The following is a 466-nucleotide window of genomic DNA, read 5'->3' as shown; positions in this document are numbered from 1 at the left end:
CTACAAGGCCAATTTTTAGAGTAGATTAAAACACACTTTTATGGATATTTTGGAAAAAAATGAGATATTTCCACCTTTGTTGAAAATATCCGGATAGTTTACATGGTTTCTAATAATAGAGGTAATTTTGATTTTCTTTTTCTTTAAATTTGAAAGGGATGTGAACGAAATTTACTATAACAAGCATACGTACATGTACGTGTTGATTCACAGCGATTCACAGTCTTCAATGGTATTTGAATTATAACTAAATTACATTCTATATAAGTAAATTTGACACAAACTTGATGTTTTAAAATTATATAAATATAGATGCATCTTAGATATAGACGGAAAATGTTCAATTTAAGCATTAATACTCACACGTGTAAGCAACGATTATAGCATTCAGTACCTCGTGTTAGCACCATTTGTGTTCAGTTTTTCGAACTTCCTAACTGAATGTGTATTCATTATTTGAAATGTA

Source organism: Mytilus trossulus, chromosome 9 (assembly GCF_036588685.1).
Source record: "Mytilus trossulus isolate FHL-02 chromosome 9, PNRI_Mtr1.1.1.hap1, whole genome shotgun sequence".
Lineage (NCBI taxonomy): Eukaryota > Metazoa > Mollusca > Bivalvia > Mytilida > Mytilidae > Mytilus > Mytilus trossulus.
This window is presented reverse-complemented; position numbering follows the sequence as displayed.